Below are 14,447 nucleotides of genomic sequence, written 5' to 3'. Positions count from 1 at the left end.
TTGGAGTCGGGGAGCTGACTGCTGCCCATTATGACTGACCGGAAGAGGTGGTTCGGACTTCCTGAGCTTCATTTTGGATCCGGGGTTCAGGTATTATTGATTTATTTATTTTTTGAGTTAGGGCTGTTCAACTCCTATTAACTCTTTGGTTTAATGTCGAGCTCCTGCTGATTGCAGAAAGCAATGGTTGGCCAATGTGATGAAGCTCTTCTTCGCTCACAATCTTGGAGGAAGCTTCAAGTCCATCTTTCATCTGAGTTTTAAGCCTCTTCTGTTGTCTCTCTCTTCTGTCTCTGCCTTAAGGGGAACTTTAGAAATTATTAGACATTCCTTGAGATACAAACTCAGCCTCAGCATTTGTTTACTGGTCTGCTCCCTGAAAAGCCTCCTCGTCGGTGGCTTTCCAGTCTGAATTTGGGTGTGTCTGCGGCGATGAAATGCCTGGCCGAGGCCTTGCATCACTGGACAAACTGAGCTCCGCCAGGCGGACATGTTTGTTAGCAGCGGAGTACACGGTCACCCGGGACCACAGGAGACATCACATGAGACGGCAGCACCGTGCGAGTTTGTTTTCAACAGAGGATTAAATCCAGGGCTCGTCTAAATTTAGGCCTTGTTCTAAGCCCGCTGGCTAATTTTAATAGATTCCTCCAAAGGTCATTCAGTTCCATTCTGAAGCGTCATGAGCCGAGTTGGTTGTAGACGGTTTACCGAGCTGGCTGCTCTGCGCAGACAGGAAGCTAGCCCTGTCTTTAGCTAGCCCTGGCGTTAGCAGGGCAAGCTAATGACAGGGATAGCTAATGACAGGGCTAGCTAAAGACAGGGATAGCTAGCCCTCACACTGGAATTGCTGGTTTTTAGTGATTTATTTTTCGCTTTCTGTTCTTTTATTTGCTTGCTAGTTTGTTTGTTTTTTTCTTCTCTTGTTTTTCGTTGGAGGGCGAACAAGAATCTATATGTTTGTCTTAATTTGGGCAGAGGGATGGAGCGCGCGAGCCGTGAGAGCAGGTCTTATGACGTGGCCTTCACAAGTTCAGCTTCCGGTTCGAGTCCCGGCCACGAGAGCCTAAACCAAATCCTGTAACTAAAGCCAAGCTCCGATTAGCTTTAAACTTAGCATATGCTGAGCTACAGCGATATGGACTTAAAGTTTTGCCACAATATTTTGCGGTGCTGTTGTGATGACAATAAGTTTAGAAGTTGTTTGTAATGCTTCGTTTGGACACCAGTCACATAAAGAAGTGATTTGCACTTAACACCACACACTAGCCATGTTTAATCACATGTTGAAATTTATTGGTATGTCTTGCTACTCTCATAATACAAATAATCGTAAAAGCAACAGCGCAGATAATGTCTTTTGGGGGTTTTAAACATTATTCATTGGAATTTATTCTGACAATAAATCGAAATTCTCTTCAGAAATCTATCACGATAAATGATAAACGATACAATAAATGCTCGCACAGATCCTTAGACTCAAAAGCCAACACACTGTCTCTCTGCTTCACCATAAAGGAGCCTACAGACGGAGCAGCCAAAATAATTAAAATTTTCAGTCACATCGATGAAAGTCTACACACCCGTCCAGTTCCTGTCCTAGATATCTCCTCGCCGTCCTCTATGGGACCCTGCTGCTTCCTGCTGAGGTGTTAGCGTTGATTTGCTGCTCTCAGGATGACCTGCCGCCTCCTGCAGCTTTTTCCACTCGACCTCAGGACCGTCCTCCGGCTTTCCGCTTCCTTCCTCCTTCACAGAGATTAGCTCGTTCTCAGTTGCAGCGGTCGTCAGCAGGCGGTGTAGGTTTTATTTTCTTTGGAGACACAGCAGAAGGTCCACAAATTTCTGAAAATAAGGACATAAAAATAAGAGCAGAAGGAGGATTTAAATAAAACTTGTAGAATCAAGTGAAGAGAAGAGAATTTGAGCTTTTTTAGTTTTCAGGCCTGCTTGAAATTAAAAGTACATTGATGTAATGGTAATAACGTCGAAGGAGATTTACTGAGGTCACTGGGAAGTTTGTTCTAAAACATAAAATTTTGAGATGTTAATGACGCATCTGAACTGACATTTTACCAGGATAGACTGATAGTACACCTTGCAACTTCTGTGATTATTATTATTATTATTATTATTATAATTATTATTATTATTATTATTATGTGTTTTTCTTCAAAAAGTTCCAATTCAGAAGAAATTCTTTTGGGTGTTAAAGAAAGAAATGAGTCCAGAAACCTTGGTGGTTCCTGGACTCATTTTCTGACCATGAACTGGCCAGAAAATGTAACATCAACTGAAGAAGGACCAGAGAATAATTTGATGTGTGACTTTCAAACAACAGACCCTTTTCAAATTGTCAAGTATCGTGGCGATGGTATTATTCTGTTGGCCTTTTAGCTTACAGTGGATGATTGGTGGAATAATGGAGAGAAATTGCCTCCAAATTCTTCGACTCCACCTAAAATCAAAGGCTTTCTGATGGAAACCTGAACCCAATGATCGTTCTAAAGGGATGAAGATCAAAACTCGTCTCAAACAGATAACAGGAGGTAAAAGTAACACTTTTAGAAATGATCCTGAACTCGACACAAATTAAGGCACACGGATTGTCCAAAGTGCAACCTGGGGGCCATTTATTTTTTCTATTTTTACAGCCCAGAAACACAAAGAATCGACCTGCAAAAATGTCAAAGTTTCCTGCCTGTCTGCTCATTTGGCAACATCTTTATGTTTCAGACCAACAATGGTTTAGAGTCCTTCTCGACAAAAATTTGGCAACTTTTATATGTTTCATTAACACTTTGCATTGTTGAGCAGATTACATTGTCACAGGGGACGTAGTTTTTTAGTTTTACACTCTAAAAATGCGAGTGACCGTTCTGACCCTCACAACAAAAGTTTGAACTGATAACAAAAACAAATCCCCTATTTGATGCATTCCATGCCAATGATGAGTTTGTGGAACCGTCTGACCGCGGCTGCAACGAAAACCTTTCATAGTGTCTAATGAGGCCGTTAAGGTAACTTCATGTTCGGTTTAAGAAGCTGGGAGCAAAAGGGTGAGAAATTTTTATCCGGGGACTTCCCTGTTTATTTATTGCCTTCTCCTTGGTTCCCGATTTTTGGCTCCCGCGCCGCTGCGACCCGCTCCGTCATATCTAATCCTACATATGAAGTCACACACCCATAGCTGGTTTTATGTGAAAACAAACAGGGTTGCCAGGTTGAGTTGGTCCCAGATGGAAGGGCTCTCACAGTTCCTAAATAGGAACCCAAAGAAGATTGGTCAAGAACCTCCCATTGAGGCCTGGACAGTGTGTGTGTGTGTGTGTGTGTGTGTTTGTGGTGAGCTGATTGCATTTCTAACATGGCTCTGTACCCCGCACCCCTCAAAGGTGAGAGTTTGTGGTTATTTAGGAACCAAAGCCCTCTGTCGGACGGGCGGCTTTAATCCTCCGTCACCCACCACTCATCCCATCAATGTGGCCGCTCAGAAATACAGGCGCTGTGGACAAAAGGGGCCGTCGGGGCATCCAGGGAGGGGTTAGTATTTTTAGGGAGGGCCCCGAGCAGCTGCTGCTTGACACATGTCACCACCTGGCCCTGAGGACACCGTCCGCATTGTCTAAATTAGAAAAGCAGAGGAAGAGAATGGACGGAGACCTGCGAGCGTAACGTGTGTGAATGGGACCAAGAGGGTACAGAGGGGGGTCTTGTTAACAGTGGGGCCACACGCACGCCGGGTAACCATACAAGGGCAAGCACACGCCTCACACACGCCGATAACATTGCCCTTGCATACCGGTCATTCTTCAGCAGGAGACTGAATGCAAAGGTGTAGAGTGTCACGGAGGGCTCGTGGCGTTTCGCGGTGTTATTAAACCTGTTCAGAGAAACAACTGCGAAATGAGACAGGGGGGCGTCCCGCCTCGGAGACAGGGAGTCAAGGACTTTCCTCTGCATGGGAATGTCAGCGACCAAGAGATTTTAAATCAAAGGGATGGAAAACATACGTCTATCATCGCTATAAGTTGTTTTTCTTAAGCCTTAATTTGCATTGTGGAGCTCCTCAAGGTCCCTGTCAAGTTACCCTGAAGATCTTTGTAAAGCCATGAGGAAATAATTCTGACAACAAAACAAAACAGACAAAAAAATATGACAAGATTCAGTCGTTTAGCTTCTAAATTAAATGCAAGAATGCTATTTACTCTAATCACAACGCTCAGATTAAGTCCATTGTTTGTTTGTTTGCTGGGGAGAATTAAACTAAAACTTTTTTGCAAATAAATGACACTGAAATGATTCAAAGCTTCTTTTCTCTGAAGAGTATTGAAAATTGCCACTGAAAAAACTAATTAATACAAATATTAACATTTATTATAGTTAATATGCCTTACTGATAATTTATTTACTAAACTCGTTTTAGCAAATTTTGCTGCTTATGTAAATTGGAGATGCATCAACTATCTGCAAATGAGATCCTAGAAAATCTGATTTTTACCCTTTTCATTAAATTCATTAAAATTGAGTACAGTTTAAAATGTATCATTATTATCAGTATTATTAATAGAGACGTATACGTCGATGAATGAATTGTGGTAATGATATAATTCCCTCATTATTCCCTAAATTAAAAAAATATCTGCATCAGTCAAAACTGCAATTGGCTTCTCAGTCCTCAAAGAAAAGGGAAACTGTTCTCATCCAGAAACGGTCTGATCTCTGTCAACATTTCAGTCTTTATAATTGCATTTGTTGGGAATGTCACATGTATGAATTTGAGCTACACACACACTTTCACCTTGACTGTGTCATGGGCACCCGGAGAGGACGACTGCTGAGTCCGGTTGTCTTTCTGCAAGAAGAAAGAAAAATCACTGCAAATGAACACAAATGAAACACGCTGAGTACAAAGAAAAACTTTACAAACTGCAACAAGATCATTTCATGCTCCATTGTGATCCTTATTTTTGTCGGCCACCAACTGGGATCCTCGACGTTTCGGAGCGGAGCCAGCACAGACTTAAAGTGATGTTCATGTGATCATTGCCCTAAACATCACTGCAAGTCTTAACTGCCTCGGGTCCATCCGACCGCTGCCCACACGATCCCCGTTAACCCAAAAACACTGACAAGATTTAAAATTAATCTAAGACTTGAAGCACAACACGCATCAGGCTCACCTTGTCAAACTAAAAGGAAATGAATGCCTCCATCTGCCGGTCTTTGGGACAAACGCTGTGAGAGAGTGAGAGGAAACTGATTAGTTTGACTTCCTTTGATTCCTCCAGAAATGTCTGGCTCCTGTAAAAGCAAAAATAATTGGAATTGGTTCAATTTTTACATTTCCTGAATGAAGCCTTGAGGGAAAAAAAATGGACCTAAAGTTTTGTTTAGGTCCATTTTACACAAAGAACTTCAGAAAGCCAGGCTGCCACATCCTCTTTGAAAAGAAAGAAAGGACAATGGAGGCAAGGAAAAATGTGCTTTCATTAGTTTTTTTATCTAGATTTTGGAGGGTAGTCCATGCAGGATAAAATATAAAAACTCAAATGTTGACAACAGAAGTGGGTTTGCTTGGGGAATCGCCGACTGTTGTCCAGATGAGAAAACTCTATTTTATGGGGAAAATAATTTTCTACATCTTCATAGGAAGGTTACAGAGAGCTGAGACAAAGTGATTATTCTTCATTTTGACCTGCTCGGTTGATAGACACCCAACATGGCCACCTTTCAGGGATAGGTAAAAATGCTATATTTTACAATATTTTGTTTTATTTTCTTTCTTATATATATTTTGAATAGCAAATGTCTTGTTGCTCTATTAATCTGGTCCTCATAAGCTTCTCTACTTGATTAAAATTTACAATTTTAACACTTTAATAATAACTGCATTGTATTATTTCTATGTTTGTCTGCTGTCTACCAACAATTACCAATTGAGTCGATTCAAATTAGTTCTCTAATTTAGTTACTAAGCTTTGCTGTAAAATGAAGATGAGAATCAGAATTATATTAAATCTGAAGAAATTCTGATTAAAAACAAAAGGAAGGGAACAAATTAAAAGCTTCGATGTAAAAATATTGGTCTGTAAAATCAGGTGTTTTAAAAATGAACAATGACAAAAAACTACAAAAAACAAAAACATACAAGCAGAAAGAGGGATGATAATAAAAGGATTATTATTTCTAAAGGACATAATGACATTCAAACATTTAAAAAACTGCTGAAACACATGATGTAATGGACAGAACTGGCTGGCCGCGTCCTTTTGACAGAACAACCGGCTTTATGAAAACCGAATACGAGATCGGCAGAAGTACAATGGGGGTCTCAATGTAGTGGAAATTAGCCAAAAGTTTGAATGAAACTTATTTTAAAGGAAAAGGTGCAAAGACAAACATTCATTGGATCACGGCTCCACTGATATATTTATGTTGATGCAGTCTGGTTCTACCAAAAACCATGTTTGTTTTTTTTTATCAAGTCACTATTAATATTAATATCTCATTCTAGAAATAACATTTATTGTTCTAATCTACATTTTCTGTGCATTCTGTTTGGTTGGGTTATGGTGGGTCTGGTTGACACACAGTGTCAGAGCAGATCCTCTCAACAAAACTTGGGAAAAGGAGAAAATCCTGTTAAACATTTGCCTTTATGAGGTCAGCTGTGGTTTTTCTATTTTTTTATTTTCTAAATCAAACAGAAATGGATGAAGCTGCTGTAATTGTGGTTTCCATATGTACATGTTCTCTGTGTGTGTGTGTGTGTGTGTGTGTGTGTGTGTGTGTGTGTTTCCATGCTTATGCCTGGTACTTAGGTGTACGTTTGTACTCACTGAAGAGAAAACCCTGACAGACATCGACTGTAAGGGTCGGAGCTCCGTCTCAGTGAGTCCGGGTTCAGTTTGTGTGGATTCGCCACGACAACAGGGGAGGTCAGAGATCCGAGGCCTGAGAAGGAACAAGATTATCGTCCTGCTTGACCTGTAACCCCGCCCTGAGTCCATCTCACACCTGACCTCTTATTTTGCTTAATCCTGCTTTTGAAGGAAACATGGAAGCAGAACGGCGAGTTTTCACTAACATGGAGCGTCTTGAGCTGCTTGGCGTTAGAGTTCCTCTGCGGTGAACCAAATGGTTTGCCGCAGAGGAACCATTCGGTTCCTCATTCAGCTTTCTCAGTTGAGGAGCTGAGGAGAGATGGAGTGATAGACCAGGATGCAGGCTCACCCTGTCGGTTCCTCTGGTTCCTCTGGACCCAGACTTGTGTTCAACCTAAAAACACAGCACAGTGTTGTTATATTTTCCACTGTCATTAGAAAACATATTGAATGTTTTAAATGTTTTTTTTTTCTAATTTAATGTCACGATTCAATAAATAAGTCAGCACCAATGCAGTTCAAAGTTCTTTACATCACAAAAACATCATGAAATGAAATGAAACTGCTTCAAATATGTCATAAAAATGAGCAAATCTATGTAAATGAAATATGCTATACATTTAAATAATATTATAAGTGTGCACAATTAAAACATTTTGCCTTTAAACAAGCAGAAGTTTGATTTCTTTTGGCTTAAATCCTAATTTTGTCCTACTCCTCTGTAATCTCTCTTCGCATGTCATCAGCTTTCAGGGTTTGCATTTCTAACTCACAAATCTCTAAAAGCTCATTTCAGACCACACACACACACACACACACACACACACACACACACACACACACACACACACACATGCCTTGTAAATCTACCGAGGTCTTGCCTGTCCGGGGCCCACCGTGGGAGGCGCGCGCCACCAGCAGCTCCACTTCAGTCGTGCGTAAAAGCGGCGCGGCTTCCCCCCCTCACCATCACCATCAGCCCCACCCCACACACCCACTCAACCCCTCAAAGTCCTTCACCTCACAGCGCGACATTAGAGACCATGTGGAGACGACTTGTGGAAATCCTTTGGGTGGGAAAACAAATCTTTGCGCTCGGGCCTTGGGTTTTATTTTAGAGTTCATCTCCATCATCACCAAATGAGACCGTGCTATAAAAATACATACAGATATATATGGACTAAGATTAAAAGAGAAATATAAAAAGGCTGAGTATTCTGCTGAAGTTTCTTTAAAAGTGCGGCCGCTCCGCGCGCGCGCGACAATAACAAAAAAAAAATATATATATAAATAAAAGCGTCCACACAGCGTCAAAGACGCAGCGCGCTGACCTCAGCACGGCCGCCACTCAGTGAAACCTCCCTCAGATGTGTCCCGCTTTATAGCCCGCTCCTCAAGGTCACGATCATTGGACATCTGTCCCTCATTAGCATATGCCACCTCCTCCGCAGCCCATTGGTGCGGAGCCTCCGTCTCAATTGACACAAAAGGAAAGCTACGTTTTTGTCATAGCGCTAAACCCAAGCCGGCTATTTTTGTATCCCAGATATTTCATGCACTGTACACACTGAGAGGGGAGTGTGTGTGTGTGTGTGTGTGTGTGTGTGTGTGTGTGTGTGTGTGTGTGTGTGTGTGTGTGTGTGTGTGTGTGTGTGTGTGTGTGTGTGTGCTGGGAGCATCTCAGCAGAGGAGAATTGAACTTTTTTCTCTTCTTCTTCACTCTGACGGAGCATCATCCTCATTTTTTAGACGATGATTCGCGTCCGAACCCAGAGCAGCTCGGTTCGGGCTCCGCTCGCTCTGGGACCCAAACGTGAGGCTCACCGGGGGGTCCTTTGACTTTGATGCTGAGGAGCCGCTGCCCTCTGCGCCGCGCCGCGGAGGGTCAGTGATGTCAGGATCTGCCAGGGATGTGCGCTATTGTGCGGCCGCAACCTTAGGAGAGATTATTTCAGGAGCTGCGTGGCATTAAACGCGCTGCTATAAATACCCGGGCTTTTATTAATAGAGGGAAACATGGCGCTCGGAGCGCTGGCTCCGGAATCACCACGGGATGAAGCCAACACCACAAAAACACCCAGTTTCCACTCATTTATCACCACGATCCTCTTGTGACGCAACATGCTTGTTCTGCTTTGGTCCAGCAGAGCCAAAGAAAGAAAGACGACAGCCACGTTGGATTGATAAATCAGAAGAAACTTGGCTTTTAATGGAGTGGTGGGTGACGTTTGAGTCCATAGTCGACGTAAATGTGTGTGTTGGGTGATTTGTTGTGACCTTCAGCGCTGCGTGGGGGGTTGGAGTGGGAGGGAAGAGGACCAGAGGTTCTCAGAATAGACAAAGCCAGAGTCCAGCATTCCTGATTGGTTCTGTAAGTTGGTCCCAAACGAGATTCACACACACACATGCACACACACACACATGCACACACACACACACATGCACACACGCGCCCAACCGAGCAAAAGTATTCCTTGAACTTCCAAACGTTGCAGCGTTACGACCTTAAGCGTTCTTTGATAGACCAACAAACATAGAGGATAACTGTGAAGTGTAACAAACAGAAGCTGCACGGTTTCATTTTTCTCTTTCTTTTTTCTTTACAATTAAAAAATATGGAAAGTGAGACAAACCTCAGTATTTGGTGCCACTTTATAGGACCACATTTTGCTTCCAGTGCAAATGTCCTACACTTGAAATAAGACAAAGCAAACTTACAAGAAAGTTTTTGTCAACATTGAAGAGTTTTAAGTTCATAATTCCTTAATATTGACGATAAAAAGCACTAGTTCCACTGGCAGATTGTTTAACTTATTATAAGATATTTGCCACGTTCCATAAGTAAAATAATCTAATGATAATATCAATGAATTATTGACTTTATGCAAAGAAATCTTACAAAAAGTTACTTGTAAGCCAGTTTTGTCTCTTTTCAAAACTGGATTTTCAGGGGTTTTTTTCCCAAAATGGTTCAGATTCAAGCAGGTTTGATGAAGAGAGGATCAGTTTTAAGTTCTTACTTAATATTTACTGAGTCATAAATCCCAGAGAGTTGAGCCTCAGACTTTCCAAAGCTCTGGAAGATTTAGATCTAAACTCATTTCAAAGTTTGTTTCTGATTGGAAATCAGAGACACATCACTCAGAAGAACATAAAAGTATTTTTAATTCACCTTTTATTAACAGTTCTTTATTTTTGCACAATAACATCAAACCTCTTCTTGTAGTTTCTGATCGTTCTTTCATCTGTTTCCACGGTATTTTGATGGGATTCCTGTTTAGCAGGGACCCAAGATGGCTGCCGGAAAAAAAAAAGGTTTGTTACCACACGGTGACAAACATTTCATCAGTACGTTGACGCCGAATGTTTTCTTCTTCAGCAAGAAAAAAAGGTTAGAAGAAAAACTTGACATATTTAAAACTACTGAGTAAAAACAAACACAACATTTACAAAACAGTTCAGTTCTGGTTTCATCTTGAGCCGATTTTTAAGCTTCGAAGTGAATATTTTCAAGTCAGACATGGCATTTAGTGAAACGGTCCTGATCATTTTCGTCTCACAGTCATGACTCGTGGTTTTATTGCTCTCCTGTCTCTCGACAAATGCAGGGTTAGAATGATTCAGGTGACCGATGCGTTCCTGCAGCAGCTCAAGAAAACAGCAAAGACTTTATTAACAACTTTTACAATAAAGTTGTGATGATGATGATGATGATGATGATGGTTCTCCATGAGATGTTTGAAACTTAGGATGTTTCATGAGCTTTTAACCCTTTTAAACTCCTCCACTTCATTTTCTCTAAGCTCGTCTGATTTGTCTTCATTGTGCTGTTTGTTAAAAAAAAAAACAACAACAAAAAAAACCCCAACAGAAATACAGAACAGCTGCTTTTCTACTGATAGTAATTTACACACAGTTGCTGTTCATGACTTCCACTGTAGAGGCATCAAACAGAGAAGGGCTACAAGTGCGTGCCGCACTTTTTAGATTTTCATTTGTTTTGTCAATTTTCTTCCTTTTCACTCTTATGCTTTGCGTGCATTTTGCACACTGATTTAAAAAAAAAAAAAAAGAAAGAACCATTGCTTGTGTTTGTGGAAAACGTTGCGGTCGTGTGTGAGCAGTTGGTCGAGTGGCGTGGGGGAGGGAGCGGAGGGCCGTGTGATCCCGGTTGACGCCGTTATCTGTCGCCCTGGCAGGCGGGAGAGGTGTTGCCGCGATGGCTGCAACTTTTCTTGGGCATCAGTGAGATAGAGCGGGCCGGGCCGGGCAGCTATTCTGGGACGAGGGTCTCTTCAGAGAGGCAGCGGCTGGTTTGTGTACCCTGTCACTCGGTGTGCCGTCAGAAGAAGAAAAAAAATGGCATGTTGATAACACGCGAGGAGGAGACGAGTTCCCAAAGTCCCCAGAGCTGCTGGCTTTAAATAAGTCAACAAACACGGACGCTCCCGCCCCGTGAAAACACACACACACACACACACACACACACACACACACACACACACACACACACACACACACACACACACACACACACACACAGAAAACAGAAGGCAGAGTGAACGCAAGGCTCCGGGCCGCTCCTGACTCTCCCTCTGCTCCTCAAAACCGTTTCGGTCTCAACGCAGTCAGTCACCCACTGCGATGTTTGTGTATTTAATTTGGAAATGAGGTCTAAGAAAGAGAGCTGAACTGAGTCAAAGTCACAGGACATGCAGGCAGAGACATCAGGCGACCTGATGGGACCCGAGACGGCCTCGCTCTTCGCCCGAGTGCTTCAAATCAAACCAAGTTATTGTCAAATGTTTGTTCAGCAAAAAAAAAAGTAAAAAATAATGACAATATTTTTTGTTTGTGCTGCTATCATTTTAAAGATATCCCTAAATGTTTGCAGAGGTCATCGAAGGCCAATCAATTCCAACACATTTAGAAAATTAAACAAATTTTGCGGTGGAGATTTAGTTTTTCACTGCACCAGCCATCACAAGCATAAAATCATGTGAATGTCAGTTTTGCTTGATTTCGTCAACATGTGGTGGAGAGAGGGCAGGTTGACCTCTGGTGACCCCTGGAAACTTTTTTTTCCATCTTAGAAATTATAACGTCACAAACAAATTTGTATTGCACAAATGTTTGACACCAGTTCCATTTATTCTGAAGAAGACGGGGCCTAACTTCACACGGGTCAGTTTGGACACCGGACCCCGACCTGGCGGGGTCGGCTGCGGTCGTTTCAGGTCATCCACCCACAGCTAGCAGGAGAAATTAACTGCAGTCGGACTGGGATTATTTACCCCAGATTTGTATTTTCACACAAGCCACAGGATTGGGACCAAATTGAGGAGGCAAACGTTTTTAAAATTCAAACAATTTCTTTCTCTTAAAAAAACACTAGAATAAATTGCTAAATATGCTATTGTTATTGTGATATTTTTGTTTTCATTTTTCTTCTGACTGGCAGTGATAATATTTTGGAGTGCCGACCTGAATCAGATAAGATAAATGGTAGCGCTGGTACCGTGCAGCAGGTTTTCTGCATGTTCTCCTCCCACAGTCAGAAATCATGGCTGCTGGGTCAGCCGGTCTCTCTAAGTTGTCCAATGTGGCATGTTGTCCTATTATTATCCAAAACGTCAAACTTAGGAAAACAACTTTCAACTTACAGCTGCTGGGAGAATAAATAACTGTACACTGATATAAAAATACTCAGCTTAGCATTATTGTTTTTATTTCAAATTAAAAAAAGTTTTTCAAAACCAATAAAATACATGGATGTCTGTGGTGTGAAAAAGTAATGGATAGGAATATTTTTACAACAGCAGTTCTTAGTCCTGTTAGCAGCAAGGTGACTTGTAAATACAGCCATATTCAAGAGTAAAGCAACAACAAAAAAAAGAGTTTTAAATAGTTTGGATTTTATTTAAACATACTATAGTGAGTAAACTAAAGGAAGAATTTTAAAGGCTGGTGAAATTGCCGTCAGTGGGTTTTGTCAGAGAAATATGTAAATGTTGTCTGTCTGCAGAGCAAAGATTTTAGTCTGAATTTATTTTTCCACAGTGGAGCTGGGAAAACACATCACTCATTAAGTTTTATGTTCAAAATATGGATCCTTAAACTTTGCTACCTCAAAATGTTTTTTTTTCCTTAAAATGTATTGTTGGGAGACGGATATTTTTTGAAATCTAGAATTCTGTTAAAATCTAGAAAATATGTAAATAACAATAATTCATCCTCATTGATGCTTCGCCCTGATTCTGACGGCTGATTTTCAGACCAGTTTGTGTCCAAACAAAAGAGTTAATATGTGACAATTAACACAAACTGTATCACATAATTATTGAGAATAAAGATACACTTTATTCCTCTGGTGACATGTGGTTTTGACCTCATGAGGCCCTTCAGCTCCCTCGCACATTTCCTGCTCTCTTTCCGCTGTAAAGCGGCTGTTTTCGGCCCTCAAAGGTCGCCGTTTCATTGCCGTCGCAGTAACCTAAACTCGGAGGGGTGAAGCAGAGATTCGTTTTGGATCAAAGCATTCATCGCTGGTGGATATTTCTGTAATCGCTTCATGCCTGCCCACAATACCTTGCAGCAACTGTGTGGGCTCAGGTCTTAGCCGCCAGCTCAGCGGCGTGGAGACGGGAAGACGCGTGGCACAAACACACTCTAAAGCCCCAATTACCCGCTCCCCCACCACCACCACTACCACCACCACCACCCAACCTCCATCAGCCTCTCACACACACAGCCGATAGCAGCAAGAGTTAATCAGTCTTTTAGCGGTTTGGGGGCCTTGGGGGCCCCTGACATAGCGCTCTGGCTCCAGACAATGCCCCATCTCTCATTGTGCTGCGTTGCGGTGCGGGTCAGAGGAGCTCGGCCTGCGCGGCCAGCCCTGCCCTCGGTATGCATGGCAGTCCTCAGCTGTCCGTCTATTTCAGGAGCATGGAGCATACCTCGGTCCAGCTGGGGCATCGGAGACAATGGACACACGGCCTTATCCAAACAGAGGCCCGCAGACAATCCGACGCACTCCAGAACCCCGGCATAGCCATGCCGCTGCAGCTCTCCTGTCCAATTAAAATGAAGGAAAGAGTTAACAAGGCCCTCTGCTCATGTAACTCGTGAGGTGCGACCATTTTAAAGTGACGGCGACTCGTCCTGTCCTCTACAAACCTGTGGAAAATAGCGAGAAGGAAAACGTCTTTACAGTCTGCAGCTGGCCGTGTTCAGGTTACATGAACAAGGTGAGGCGAGACCAAAGTTGAACTTTTTAGCTGACATGCAAAACGATGCGAGTGCAACAAAGTTAGAAATGCATCATCAACATGGTGGTGGTAGCATCATGATGTGGGGTTGCCTCTCTTCAGGAGGGGCAGAGATTCTGATCACTGATTCGAAACTCAGACTCAGTTTAGTTTGGGGAATGTTGGGGGGAAATCTGTTAGAACGTCCCAGTCAAAGTTCAAACCAAAAATCTTTTTATTTTATTGTCCCGTTTAGCAGAGAGGAACTCAGAATTATTTCATGAGTGTCAATATGAGTGTCATGGTTTTA

The 14,447-nt window shown here is 42.3% G+C and overlaps 1 long non-coding RNA gene across 6 annotated transcripts; it reads right to left on the bottom strand.

Moving 5' to 3' along the window:
* Nucleotides 1-1,270: 1,270 nt before the first annotated feature.
* Nucleotides 1,271-8,212, bottom strand: LOC129358259 (uncharacterized). 6 transcript variants are annotated; one of them, XR_008605778.1, is made up of 6 exons: nt 7,758-8,212; nt 7,026-7,281; nt 6,843-6,957; nt 5,184-5,238; nt 4,802-4,855; nt 1,271-1,845 (listed from the first exon to the last, which is right to left on the bottom strand). It is a non-coding gene; the product is annotated as an uncharacterized LOC129358259 (long non-coding RNA). The 6 variants fall into 6 exon arrangements; XR_008605779.1 differs by having other exon boundaries at nt 7,091-7,281; XR_008605782.1 differs by having other exon boundaries at nt 7,237-7,281.
* Between the last annotated feature and the right edge of the window lie 6,235 nt (nt 8,213-14,447).

This window comes from Poeciliopsis prolifica, unplaced genomic scaffold (genome assembly GCF_027474105.1).
Source record: "Poeciliopsis prolifica strain line A6 unplaced genomic scaffold, Auburn_PproV2 SCAFFOLD003, whole genome shotgun sequence".
Taxonomy (NCBI): Eukaryota; Metazoa; Chordata; class Actinopteri; order Cyprinodontiformes; family Poeciliidae; genus Poeciliopsis; species Poeciliopsis prolifica.
Note: the sequence above shows the minus strand (reverse complement) of the source record. Positions and strands in the feature narration are given on the sequence as shown.